This window comes from Leopardus geoffroyi, chromosome D4 (genome assembly GCF_018350155.1).
Source record: "Leopardus geoffroyi isolate Oge1 chromosome D4, O.geoffroyi_Oge1_pat1.0, whole genome shotgun sequence".
NCBI classification, from domain to species: Eukaryota; Metazoa; Chordata; class Mammalia; order Carnivora; family Felidae; genus Leopardus; species Leopardus geoffroyi.
This window is the reverse complement of record NC_059342.1, coordinates 8,107,115-8,120,021: the sequence shown is the minus strand read 5'-3', so window position 1 is coordinate 8,120,021 and position 12,907 is coordinate 8,107,115. Positions and strand designations below refer to the sequence as shown.

Here is a 12,907-nt window from a genome sequence, read left to right as displayed (position 1 = left end):
AGGGAAGGTGGGTAGGAGCTTAAACAACAAAGGGAAAGTGATACAGACTGTGGCTACCACGTCATTTACTTGGGTCGGCTCTTCACGCTCAGCTCCAAGACGTTGAGAATTTGTGGGAAGTCTCCCAATTATCCCAGAGAAAAAAGCTGGAAGTTCAGATTTTTATGTGAAATCTTCCAAATGGTGGCTCATTTAAAAAAAAAAAAAATCTAGCATTCATCTCCAAGCAAAAACACACACACACACACACACACACACACACACACACACACACACACACATCCACACATCTCTCTGGGCTACCATTAAGACCATGGATACGCCTGAAATTGAGAATGACAGTATCCACCACACAAAGTTCTTGCCTAAGTAAGATGACTGGAGGACCCTTGGTCGTCAAAATTTGGGGAAGGGATACACATGAGGAATCCTATCTGTATCTCTTCCTTTATTGCATCACACAGGGGGGAAAAAAATGCCCTCCCAAAAAGGAAAGCGAAAGTCAACGTCCTCTGATTCACTACATGCTTATAGGCCATCAATCCCTTTTGTACTACAGCAGAAGGGCTGTGAGTGAGGGGGGGTGTCTTTCTCCAGAGAATGAGGAAGGAACCAGATGTTGCTTACCACGTCTTTAGTGAGGTTTCCTTAGCCTCTCTAACTAATGCCAACCTAGGTGGAGGCCTAGGTCCGTTTAGCATACAAATGAAGAAAACAGAGTCACCAATTATGTCCAAAGGTGGGTGTTTCTTAGAGTGTAGTCACTCACCTAAAACCCCCTCCTATTTCTCCCAGTGCTGGCTGGGAATTTTCTCGAGGCTTTCTCGTGTGCCCATACGCTGTAATGCAGACCAGCCTACACACCCATTTTAGGCTACGACCCAACCTTGACATCGACTATTTTAGACCTAACATATGCAACAATAAAAAGAAAGATCTCTTTAAAAATTAAATATATTTTTAAGGCAATTCCTAAGAATTCTCCATAAACCACATGAGAAAGCTTATCAGAAGATAACGGGCATAGATGTGAAAACTGGCTTCTCAAGACTATATTATATTAGACTCCACAGACAGGCTTTGGTTCAGAGTAACTACAAATTAAAATTCTTAATTGCCAATATTTAAATATCAGAAATCTGTGGTAAAAAACAAATTTCCAGATACAAAAAAATGTGAAGATTTAGAAAAGGTGAGCATACAGTGTATGTTTTATAGGCAAATTATTTAAATGGAAATACTCCTTCACTTGCCTGGCCTCTATCGGCATTTGAGTTCATGACACTTTTTGCGGTAACCAGAAATTCAGTCTTACCAATCCAGATTGAAAATGGAGAATAATTTTTTGGGTTTGAGACCGTCTTAATAACATTTAAACTCATTCACTTCTTTTATACAGAACAGAAATACCCAGGTTTGACCACTTTACCAACAGAAATGCGTGACCAGACGATTGGAACTAATATTTTCCCCATTTTACAGACGAGTCAACGGGAGACTCACAGACGTTAAGTCACTTAACCAAGGTCAAGCAGCTGGAGGTAGGAAAGGAGGGTTTGGACCTCCCACTGAAGTTCACGCACTAGACGACTAGACCAAGTGGGGAGTCCTGAATTTCAGAGCAGACATCGCACAGATAGAGAAGAGTAAAAGAAAATAACACAAACTGGGGAGATTTTCAGAATGAGAAAGGAGGAAAAGGTCCCAACTACTTTATAGGAGCAACCTTTGCAGAACAGACTGGGGAAAAAAAATGGATAGAAAATGATGGCTTTATAACCTCAGGTTAGAAAGTCACGACGAGCTTTCCATCCGGCCTCTGGCTCTACACATATGCCACGTCAAAACCGGCACATAAAGTCCCATCCCAGACAACAAACAGCTGCCCCAGAACATCATCTGTTTACTCCTGAGTGGCTGATCCCCATCCTGTCTCACCGGCTCTTGGATCATAAAGGGTCATGCCAACTGATAAGAACTTAGTTTCTCCATCTTTCCTTGAAAGACACAACTTCATTCTCCTTTAATGGCATTGTCTTCCTCGGTTTTGACGAAGAGGCTTTCTTTGCCAAAGCCTCATGGCTTGAGAGGGCCTGTCACATCCGTGGCAGAGACTGGCTCAAAAACTCATGACCATAAGTAGGTCTCTCGGCTAACAAGTATCTCCCAGGTGCCATGCATTATGCTTACTGCTTGAAATACTTCTCATTTAATCCTCTTAGGACTCCCATAATGGAAGCGTTCTTATTTCCACTTTAAAAATAAGGCAACTGAGGCACAAATGTACTCAATAACTTGCTGAAAGCCACAGAGCTAGTAAGGGGAAGAGCCTGAATTCAACCCTAGGTTTATCGGACTCCAAAGCCCTCGATGTCACTCTGGATAGTACTTTGCAATATCATGATGATAAGGCTTCCAAATGAAAAGCTAGAGACTATTATTGATCTGAACAGCAAAGTCTTTGGGATTCTCAACCCACTGTATTTCATCTACACTTCCAATAAAACGGACAGACATCCCTTCTCTCTCCGACATCGAAATGAGGAAGTATTCTCTCTCTTTCTGCTGAGGCCATAATAAAACCTAACTAGTAAGTATTTTTCCAGAGGCATTTTAACGGATTAATTCTGAAGACCTGACTTAACAGCAGATCAATTAGAATGTTAAAGCATGTTCGAGGAGTATAACCCTCCTGCCAAATTTTGCTAAACAGATCATTTAAACCCACCGACGCATTCAGAGTATTCTGGTAGCTTTCCAACATTTCAGCAAAGCAAGAATCATCACGGAGGGTAGTGTCTGAGCAGGCTTCATTTGGAGGTTTTGTTTTAGACCCAACATAAGGTTTATGTGTACATTGGAGGTGTTCCTATTCATCTAGCAGTGGTTTCTGTGCTCTGTTTATGTTTGGGAGTAATGTGGTTAGTTTAGTTCCTTCACAGCCCCCTTTCAAGTGATATTTGTTTATCAGCCACAAATGCAGTCACATTAATCCATTCTGATAAGCTAAATAAGCCCCTGCAGCTGGTCCATGACGCAGCCCATATGTAAATGAGTTGCATATTCTTGCAGGAGAGACATGCGCGATTTCAGTTTCATCTTCCTTGCCTAATGTGGCAGTCAGGTGTGTCAGGAGCAACCGATGCTTGTTTGACAAAGGACCTTTTTATTCTGGCTAATTAAGCAGTTGGACACACCCGCCTGTTAACGGTTCTGTTTTGCACAGCCAACTCTGGCTGAATCATGCGAATCTACAGCTAAATAGGCCACATTTTGAAAGAAGGCTAATTAACCCCTAGGAGAAGGAAAAGAATATTGCAAAAACCCAGCTGCTGAAAGCGACAAGATTAGCATTTCTTCAACCTGACGGGCAAAACCCAGGCAAAGCAAACGTGTTTGGAACAAACATGCGTTATTTGCAAGTTTCGAGGCGTTCAAACGTTCTTTATGGAACTTCCTGAAGATTATTTAATACACTCAAATTCACAGTTGGATTCCTTTTATCACACACAATATACACGCCAAATTAAATGGTTTAATAGTCTGACCTAATCAATTACTTTTCAAACAGAACTATCTAACTGGGATAGCTTAAAAATAGGTAGTATCCATCTAACTTTTATTGGGGTTTTTCAGCCTGAAATAATTTGCTTTCTAAAGAAGCAAAGTCTGCAAAGTTTGGCTCGACTACACTGACGATATTGTTTGTGTGTGTGTGTGTGTGTGTGTGTGTGTGTTTTACACTGAGGAATGTAACAGGTTCCAATTCAGTATAGAAAATAAAGACTTGTAATTTAATTTTCAAGTGCGACAGAGAATTTCCTTCCCTTTTCCTTAGTATGGAAAAACAAAAGATGTTCCTTCTAATTCCTAATTGAACCAAATTAACCAAAGTTAATATTACAATAGTCACTTAATGGGTGTAATAAAAATAAATCACATCTACAATGTGACATTCAACTATAAATTATTTACTTGAAAACCTGGTTCAACATAAGAGCATGGGAATTTACAAAAAAAAAAGGCATAATTTGAATTACTGTTTTTAAAATACAGAACAAAAACTTTAACGTTGGTATGCCTTTACACAGAAAAACCCCAAATCATAATTGATGTTTTGTGACATGCAATTTTTATTACTAATATTCTGATTAAGCATCAGCATTGTTGAATAAATGTGAGAAAAAAAATAAAAGTATACATAATGCCCAGAGCAATTCAAATCTCTATTAAAATTAGATGACTGAAAAGAGCTGTGCTATTGGAGTGGGGGGGGGGGTGGGGGGGGGGAGTTGACATTACTTACTTTCCTTAACATAAAATTAAATATGAAATGTATACATTTCTGACTCTTCTAGAGTAGACGGTGAAAACATTACGTTTATTTCAATTCTATTAAAAAAAAACCCTAAGGATATTAAGCAACTTTTAAAAACAATATAATATAAAACAGAGCATATTAGAAAGGTTATATACATAGGTAAATACTCCTCAGTTTAACTTTTTGAAACTGACAAAAACAGACTGAGCTGATTAATTTAGCTACAACTGTAAAACCACTGTGACTTTGCTTTCTTCCCCCACTTTATCCAGTACAAATGCTAGAAACTGATAAAGCTACAGACTGCAGTCAGCCTTTTTAATTTAAAATACACCTCTGAAAGTTTATTCGTTGTAAAACACAGGGCTTTATCAAATCAATATATCAAGTAGCTGAAGGGATTTATGATTTTTTATATTATAAAAGCTCTGCCTGTGTATTTAGGTTTAATGTTGTAATCCTCAGGACTGCGTACAATTAATCTTTTGCACTAAATTGATCTGTAGAAAATGATGGAATGATAATAGTGTAGACTGTTAGGCAGTCATCTTTCTGTGATAGCTGATGACAGTGATTAATGTTGGCGACGATTAATCAGCACACTGGTAACATATACAGGTTGCCTGGGTAACTTTTTTCACTTTTCAAACAAAGGTTTTCGCTTAACTAATTCTTCCCTTGACTCAGAATAGAGTATGAAAAACTGTTTCTTTAGAGAAGAAAAATCAAATTACTTTAGCAGTTTTTATCTTAAAGGACCAACGACCAAATAAAACCATCTACTAACATACTAGTAAAGCCAAACTAGTAAAATAATGTAAGAGCTATTTTATTATTTGTTACTCGTTTCTAGTCGTCAAGAGAAGCTGTCATCAGGCACAGAGGTAATTTTGGGGAAAAGAGACCCAAGTGCTTGTCCAGTCTATTGCTAGTGCCGTTCCAGCATTTTCTGCCACTCGTGGTCGTGAACAGGAAAATCAGGTCTTACCTACATGACGTACGCAAAAAAATGACAGTGCTCAGACATCAGCTGAAAGAAAAAGAAAACCAACCAAACAAAAACATCTAAGCATCCTACACTCTTTCCTACTGGAAAGAGAGTCTGAGAACACCATGATGTAATATACAGAAAGATTCTAACCAAAATACATGAGACAAAGCTATAAATGTTTCTCCCTATTGGTCCATCCAATCCTGAGTGACCAGAACCTAATGGATGGAGCATTTAATGATATTAACCCCCAGAACTGACAGATGATGAGCAATGAGCACTTTATTATAAATCTATCATCTTCATTGTTAGAGATACTAATAAGAATAGCTGAGCACTTACTATGTGATGGATGCTTTGGACAGATTCAACCCTAATTTCACCCATAACGTAGACATTCCCATTTTATGGCAGAGGAAAGTAACATTTAGAGATTAACTTGCCCAGGGCCATGAAGCTATTAAGAGATGAAGTCAGGATTCAAGCCCAGGCTTGTCTGACTCCAATAACAGCACGCTGTCATTGGACCCTAGGTGGCCACACTGACGGCAGCAGCACTGAGGCTATTTTAGTGAAATCAACTTTAAAAGAGATAAAATAGTCTATGAAGACTTTGGGCACTGAGAAAGAATTCTAAATTTGAAGAGACACAAAAAAATCCCATAAATGGCAAATAGGTACTATACCTAATATGTAACCAATACACTTTTATGAAGCCATCACACCTGTAATTTTTATACTGGAAAAGCATACCATGGATTAAAAGAGTCATACACTGACCTTGTGTTCACAAAATATTTTATAGATGGAAGAGGTTATAATATACACTCATTTGCATTTGCATTCCAGAATTTATCCTTAAAAGCAAACAAGGGCCCAGTGAAATGAATGTGTACGTATCTATAACATTCTACATAAACACAAGGATATTCACTCAAATACTGCATATGACAGCCAATAATAAACCACCAAAATATCCATAATTGGGATACTTATAAATTGTTCTATTCTGTATCCCTATAGTGGAGTACTACATACATCTATAAAAGCCAACATGGAAGATATTCCTATTTTAAGTATAAAAAGCAGGTTGTCAAATAATATGCAGCCCACCATGCACTCTTCTTAACAGATACATAATTGCTTTGGAAAAATGCTTGGGGAAATAGAATAACATTCATGCAACTTCTAGCTCCTGAAATACGGACCTTATCAAACCAACGACCATATACTTTGGGGGGTCTCAAGCTAACCTTGAACTTGCTGGCCAAAAGCAATATGGGCTCCAGTTTAGCCTGGGGCCATCCCAAAAAATCAGTCTTAGATTCTGTAGCCTAAAATAGACCTTATAATCTCAAACACAGCTGCAAAAATAGATTTTGATCTGTTCACTTGTGGGGCAAGAGCTCTGTCTCCCTTCCTACTAAGTGGCTCAGAACTCTAAAGGAGCTATAAAAAAAAAAAAAAAAAACAACAAAAAACAAAACAAATAAAAAAAATCACTTCAATGTTTCTGCTGGAATAGCCTATTTAAAAAATATAACTGGAGATTATATCTACAGATCCATTCATTGCTAGTTCCATGACCTATGCCATTTTCTGTTGAAGGAAAGAACCCTGGTAACATACATTCCCAAATGTCAAACAGGATCCCTTTCTCATGACACTCTCCAGTACCTACTGTCCAATCCAGAATCGAGGCATGCATTTTAATTCTTCTCCCTTGTACACAAACTGATAAGAGCCATGGTGCTTCTTCCAAAGATTTCAAATTGAAAAGAGGATAGGGGTGCCTGGGTGGCTCAGTAGGTTAAGCATCTGACTTCGGCTCCGGTCAGGATCTCATGGCTTGTGAGTTCGAGCCCCATGTCGGGCTCCGTGCTCACAGCTCAGAGCCTGCAGCCTGTTTAGGATCCTGCACCTCCCTCTCTCTTACTTTCCTCTGCCCCTCCCCCCACTCATACCCTGTGTCGCTCTCCCTCAAAAATAAATAAACGGTAAAAAAAAAACAACTAAAAAGAAAAAAAAGCAAAGGGGATGTGTAGGTGCATAATCTAGATGTTTAGTCCTACCAGGCCAACAAGTATTCCCCCTTTTTAAACTAGCTTTAGTCTCTTCTGTTCCTTCTTACTACATACCCTAAACTTTATATACGTAACTCTACATACGTAACACACTCACTAGGATGGCTACATCCACACACATGTAAGTACCCATTCCAGCTTATGTTTTGGGATTGATAAACAGGAAAAGGCTTGCCAACAAGAGCTTCCCAACGGTCTCACTCTACTAGATGGGATGCAAACAAAGGGAAGGTAAAATGAGGCTAAAAGGCGGTATTATTTAAAGAACCACAAGAGAAAACAAGCAGGTAGTGTCACCCCTAACAGGAGGATTTCCTTTGGGTTTGACAGGGAGTGAAGGCAAGAACAGGAATGCTTAATTTTCTTCACACCAGAGAAGGCTCCAGTAACAACTCTTGGATTCTCTTGCCTACACAAGAAAGTCGTCTATTTTTTCCTCTCATTTCTTTTTCTTTTTATAAAAATGGAAAATAGAGCCTTTTGCAGTTCCTAACTATCCTAATGACAGGCTCAGAGAGATCAACACATCTAAAAGGGGAAAATAATACCGTATAATACTACTACTAATAATGGAAATAATATACCCCACTTTAAATGTACAGTATCTTAAGGAACGGAACTCTCATTACTTCCATTTTTTAGCAAATGTCATGAACAGGGGTGTGGGCGGACTCAGGGGGGAAAAAATCTATATATTCACACACATATAAATCCTGGAAACACTTGCTATAAAACATGCTCTCGTCAAATGAAATTTTTATATTGATTTTCACTGTAAAACACATGTGTAAACACTTGGAATAAAGGCTTGGACAAAGGATGACAAGTAAACCAGTTGAAGATTCCAGCCAACTCGGTATGTTCACAAACTTAACAGAAAAAAAATTGTTTATCTCTAAAAATCAGTAATTATTGAAATAAGTCAATCACACTGAATTAAAGACCCCGCCCCCTTGGAGCTTCTTTTCAGGAACTGGTGATGAGCTCCGTGTATGGCTGTCCCTCCAACTCAGTCTAAAGCATTTTCTTGGCTCCAAAAACAGTAATTTCTTCTACGGTGGGTTATCTTAGGCTGTCTCACAAATCTAGGGTTAACACCCCTAAGTGGTGTTATTAATCTGTTTAAAATCAACTACGCATTCTTTATGTTTAAAAGCAACTGTCATTATGTAATGTTTTATGCAAGTATGAAATTTCACATAAGTAGTTATTTTCTGTCCTCCCTCCTCCTCTTACACTTTGATGGTGTTCCCCGGGGGCTAAAAAAAAAAAAAAAAAAGGTAAGGGAGGGGCACCTGGGTGGCTCAGTTGGTTGAGCATCTGACTCTTGATTTCAGCTCAAGTCATGATCTCAGGGCTCATGGGAATGTGGGATGGAGCCCCACGTCAGGCTCTGCACTGACAGCGTGGAACCTGCTTGGGATTCTGTCTCTCCCTCTCTCTCGGTCCCTCCCCTGCTCACACTCCCACAGGGGCTCTCTCCCTCTCTTTCAAAAAAAAAAAAAAAAAAAGAAAAAAGGAAGGGAATCCTTCTTTGTTCCTGAAAATACATTAATAGTAACTGTCCTATCCCAATCACTTCCTTTCTCACCATGTTTCCCTCTCACCTCCCCAACCTAATCAGTCCAAAGATTCTGCTTCCACATATCTCTTAAAATTCTATTCACATACCTTCCTGTCTCCGGAGCTCAGGTCACTCCCAGCAAGAGGTCCCCAGTGCCATCGGGATAAACTGCAAACCCCCTAACAGGGCTTCTAAGGCTTCTTAGGGCTTCTAAGCCTCCTAACAGGGCTTCTTCAAGCACACACCTCTCGCCTACCATTTTCCGAAGACTACGTACAATCCAAACGTGTTCTGCTTGTGGACTACTCTCAGTGCCCAAAACCTAGAGCCTCTGAATGAGGAGATCCCTCCAATTCAAGGCATGCTTCCTTCCTACGTTCTCTCATCTTCGCTCCAGCTTTCAGATCTCAGGATAAACTCCACTTCCCCCAGACAGCCTTCCAAGCCACCACCACTCTCCTCCCTTCTTCTTGGCAAATCTGGGACTGGGGTTCCCCTGGGTGCTCCTACAGCACCTTATTTCTACTCCGTGCACAGCAAGTATCATACTGTAGGGTAACTATCTCTCCAACCAGATTATGAACACCAGGGACACCTAGACTACGCCTCTGTCTCACCTGCAAATATGCAAGAGTGCCCCAACACACAGATCTTCAACTTGTCGAATGAAGAGGTGAATAAAAAAGGGATGCGTTAAAGACCCTACTGACACCCTAGAGTAGGTAGTATCAGAGGCAAATTCTGTAATAAATACAATTTTCTATTAGGACCATTTTCAATCAAGTTATTCATTAAGAATGTCTTCTCTTAATTTTCCAATATGACTTTGCTTTCAATTCTCATTATGGCAGAATTTTATAACAACTCCCATACTCCAAGATGTGTAAGCCTCAACTGATTTTGTGTATAATTTAAAAAGAAAGAAAGAAAGAAAAAAGATAGGGATTAAATAAACTCAAATGAGCAAATTAAGTCTTCAGTTATAGCTCTGAACCTCCTGACACATCATTTAGTTTGTTTTAATAAGTACGCCTGATTCACTGAATTGTGGATTCAAACCCAATGCTCTAATCACGTCATCTTAGAAAAGGTGGCCTGGTATGCTTCCTTTGTTTTTATAAGACAGAAGCACTCAGAGATCTTTAATTTTCATAGCTGAAAGGCTAAGAATAAGTAATTAGCCTTAACAGTAATTGTTCTAACTTCATCATTAATTAAGCACTTGAAATTTATTTGAGCTTGGCAACATTCAACTGACATTCTTCTATGGTCTCTTAACAATCATTGAAACTTTTCACAGAACAAGGTATTTCAAGACGCCTCTAGTTACAAACTAGTTAAAACATTTTTTTTTAATTTTTTTAAATGTTTATTTTTGACAGAGAGAGAGAGAGAGAGAGAGACAGAGCATGAGCGGGGGAGGGGCAGAGAGAGAGGGAGACAGAATCCAAAGCAGGCTCCAGGCTCTAGGCTCAAAGCTGTCAGCACAGAGCCCGACGCGGGGCTCGAACTCACAGACCAAGAGATCATGACCCGAGCCGAAGTCGTACGCTCAACCGACTGAACCACCCAGGCGCCCCCTAACACATTTTTTTTTAAGTTTATGTATTTATTTTAAGGGAGAGAGAGAGCACGTGTGAGTGGGGGAGGGGCAGACAGAGGGAGAGAGAGCATCCCAAGAGACTTGAACCCATAAACCGTGAGATCATGACATGAGCCAAAATCAAGACACGGACACTTGACCAAATGAGCCACCCAGGCACCCCTAGTCAACACATTTATGTAAGGGTTCCACATGCATTACTTCATCTGTCCAGAAATCCCATGAGGTAGGTACTACTATTTTCTCATTTTTACTGATGAGCAAACTTTGGCTCAAAGCTGAAACGACTCTATGAGCCCCGAGGTCACACAGCTACAAATGGCCAGAGTGAGGGCTTGAATGTATTATACCATCTACTAGGTTCCAGGAGAAAAATGTGGAATTTCTTCTTCTGTTTTCTTCTTTCGTTTTGTTTTGTTTTTTGAACCCAGCCATATGCCGTAACAGGCTTATAACGCGACACCTTAAATGTTCTACAGATCAGCGATGATGTCGTCCCGTCTGACGTAGCAGTCTCTTCCACATTTTAAAACTTCTACATTACAGGAATTGGACACGCTGTAATTTTTTTCACCCAGTTACTAATTTTCCAGGATAGGTTAGCCCCTGAAATAATCTTAATTTCACTTCCCACAACGCAGAGTAAACGACACAATGGTGGTCTGTTCTAGTCTGTACAAATGGCCAGAACTAATAAAAATACTGAATCACGTGGGTTCTAACACTTGCTCTGCTGAGGTGGCAATACACATAGGCTTTTTGGAATTTGAATCACGGGTCAGAAAGTGTTAAAAATAAAGGACACGATCTTTCCTTTCTACAATCTTGTAGTTGAGTTCTTTGGGGTCCGCCATCAATGCCACCTCGAAAGGAACAGTTAGGACTGGGTGCAGCTTCTCAGATGCCAAAAGAAGGGACAGTCTTGATTAGTTAATTCACCAAAAAATTGATTTTTGGTGAAACCAAGCGGTCTTTGGCACAAGTGCCAGGAACTGTTGCTCCCTGACCTTTACACAGAGACACAAATTGCCTTCAGTAACTTCAAGAAAAATATATCCAACTCTACGACCTAATGGCATCACACTGCAATTAGGCACAACACCTGGGAAGCAGACAGAACTCTAAGGAACGCTACTGGCCCAAGGCAGCGCTCAGGGAAACCAAGCACCTAAGCAATGAAGCCTAGGAGAGGCTTCTAGTGCAACTGCCGTCTCCGTTCCTGTCTGAACACGGGACCACCTTTCTTTGACACGTGTCAAATCATTTGACCTATTTCATTGCTTCAAACAGTCACATAGGACATGTTTTGCCACAGTGAACAGAAGAGCAGAGAAAAGGGGCGCCTGGGTGGCTCAGTCGGTTGAGCGTCCGACCTGGGCTCAGGTCATGATCTCGCAGTCAGTGAGTTCGAGCCCCGCGTCGGGCTCTGTGCCCTTTTTTCCCCTGTTTTTTGTTTTCCTTTTTTCCTTTTTTTGTTTATAATTTTTTAATGTTTATTTTGAGAGAGAGAGAGAGAGAGAGAGGGAAGGGGAGGGGCGGGGGGGGGGGAGAGAGAGAGAATCCCAAGCAGGCTCCACGCTGTCAGCACAGAGCCAAACTAGGGGCTCGATCCCACAAACCATGAGATCATGACCTGAGCCGAAATCTAGAGTCGGACACTCAACCCCAAGCCACCCAGACATCCCCCAAATACTCTGCTTCGAAAGACAGTAGTACTCTTTCATGATAGCTTCACTGTCCCCTAACCCTGGCAGAGACGAGGATCACAGGATGGTGGAGTAGGTCTGTTTTGCCAAAAACCAACTTGCTAGGAATTTGCCAAATTGACCAATTCACTTAAGACTTGTATCTTTTAACCAGTGAAACTGTTGACATAATTTGTATGGTTTTAAAAAGGCCTTTTGAAGATTTCTTTGGTGCTCATGTTGATGAAGTCAAGGTTTGAATTTGTCAGGAATTCTGCTGCAAGCCAGTGCCACAGCCTACTTTTACCTATATTCTGGAATTTTGCCACTTTCTGAGCCCATAACTTTTGAGAATAAGAGTCATTTATTTTAAATCAAAGGGTTGAGCGTGTCTTGAATACCAGGGAGTTGACAAATGATAATAGGGATGGTTTATTTTCTGCAACACGTTTTTCACCCATTAAGTGCATTTCTGTACTTCTCTTCATTCACAAATTTGCTAACCAGTTTAAGTAGATAAATATGTCGCTTCTGTTTTAAGCAACTGAAAGGCATTCAGGATATGAAATATCACTGATAAATTTGGCACTCAGCTGAATTGGACTGATAAATATTTCTGTTGCCAAGTGTCTGCAGTGAAATTGCTATAGAAAAATTAA

General features: G+C 40.1%; 1 protein-coding gene across 15 annotated transcripts in view; it reads right to left on the bottom strand.

Moving 5' to 3' along the window:
* RFX3 (regulatory factor X3) overlaps positions 1 to 12,907 on the bottom strand; it is a 296,723-nt gene that overhangs the window by 168,133 nt on the left and 115,683 nt on the right. The window contains exon 1 of one of the 15 annotated variants that reach the window (XM_045468781.1): positions 49 to 196. The exons of the other annotated variants lie outside the window; for them this stretch is intronic. The gene's annotated coding sequence lies outside the window, so the exon portion shown is untranslated. Of the gene's footprint in view, positions 1 to 48; positions 197 to 12,907 lie in introns of those variants that run through there. 15 annotated transcript variants of the gene reach the window in all.